Consider the following 1,407-nt stretch of genomic DNA (forward strand, 5'->3'; position numbering starts at 1 on the left):
ATGCAACAATTTTTGCTCTTCAAACATTACTGAATTTTCATGTTTGGGAATTAATTTTGTATTGCAGCTTACAAGTTTTCTTCAAGTTCACCTCTACTAAAAAGTTGCATCTAATCCTTTACTTTAAACTATGTGCTCTAATAAGTCTATTTGAATGTAAAAAAAACTCCTGAAGCAACAGCAGCACTCAGCAATCTGAGCATTTATGCAAAACCTAACAAAGAAAACGTGTGGATACGCAGGGTACTTTGTAAGGTGCAAATTTGTTGTACTAATCTTTTTCTTTTAAATAAGCATCACAATATCAGTAAATATCATTAGTTAAAAGAAATCATTGGTTTTTAACATAATCATCACCTGGTAATATACCTATATCTATGTTACTTTTCTTCAAACATCATACAAAAAATAAAGGCTGAAGAATATATTTCACTCTGGCTTTCTCTTTCTTTATATGAAGAAAAGATTAGATATCTTCACACAAAAGTGATTTACTCCTTTAAGCTATATTGCCGTTCAAAACATCATCAGGCAAATCAGAAAGTACCTCCCCAGTTGATATTTTGAACACAGGTCACTTGTCAAAAATTTAATTACTGCACACAATCTTTGTCACTTTTTAAATGGCCATTATCATCTGGATATGAGCATGTTTAAAAGAAGGGACATGAAGTCTTTAAGGTAGAGTTGGTCCTTCAGCCTTGTAACTAGGCCTTACTTTTTGTTCAGACAAAAATGAGGCTACAAGACACATTTTTAGAGTAAAATATTTTCAAAATATTGAGTACAGTAAATCTTTTAAACCATGTACACCAGTATGAAATTTTCCACACTCAAAGAGAGTCCATATCTTCGCCAGATACAATGAGCAATACACACCTAGGGGATCCTATGAACTGGGAAACAGTCACAAGTCTCTTTTTAGAGTGAGGAAATGCTAACGCTTCCAGTTCTTGTTTATGTTTCATTCCATGATGAAGATTTACTGTATTCAGATTTTTTCTCCTTGGTCATCCTTGTGTCTCAAGGAATATCTTTACATCATCAATTGAAAATATGTTTACAGAATCAGTAGGAGACATTCTCCTCTGCTGAAAGACTCATCACATATATTATCATTCATTGAAAAAAGCGAAAGAGTAACTAACCTAATAAGTAAATAAATGATCTGGGTAATAATAACTTACTTTGTTATCAACATTTAGAAGATAGAAAGATCCATTTGAGTTAACATAAAGCAAGATCTTCCTCTAGCCTCTCTGTATCTTACGGCAGTATCATTAACCTAATGCAAATGGAACTCCTCTGAAACTCATCAGTAAGTAACCGTCTGAGGCACCTAATTGGAGGTTCAAAGGTCCTGTGCATTTAGACCAAATGTTGGATGAACTTAGCAAAACAATAGTT

General features: G+C 33.2%; 1 protein-coding gene across 1 annotated transcript in view; it reads right to left on the reverse strand.

Moving 5' to 3' along the window:
• Nucleotides 1-433: 433 nt before the first annotated feature.
• Nucleotides 434-1,407, reverse strand: part of LOC119588233 (zinc finger protein ubi-d4 B-like) — a gene marked incomplete in the record, with an annotated part of 40,143 nt that continues 39,169 nt past the window's right edge. Inside the window, 1 exon segment of the mRNA XM_037936932.1 lies at nt 434-1,407.

The sequence above is a fragment of the Penaeus monodon genome, chromosome 23, assembly GCF_015228065.2.
Source record: "Penaeus monodon isolate SGIC_2016 chromosome 23, NSTDA_Pmon_1, whole genome shotgun sequence".
Taxonomy (NCBI): domain Eukaryota; kingdom Metazoa; phylum Arthropoda; class Malacostraca; order Decapoda; family Penaeidae; genus Penaeus; species Penaeus monodon.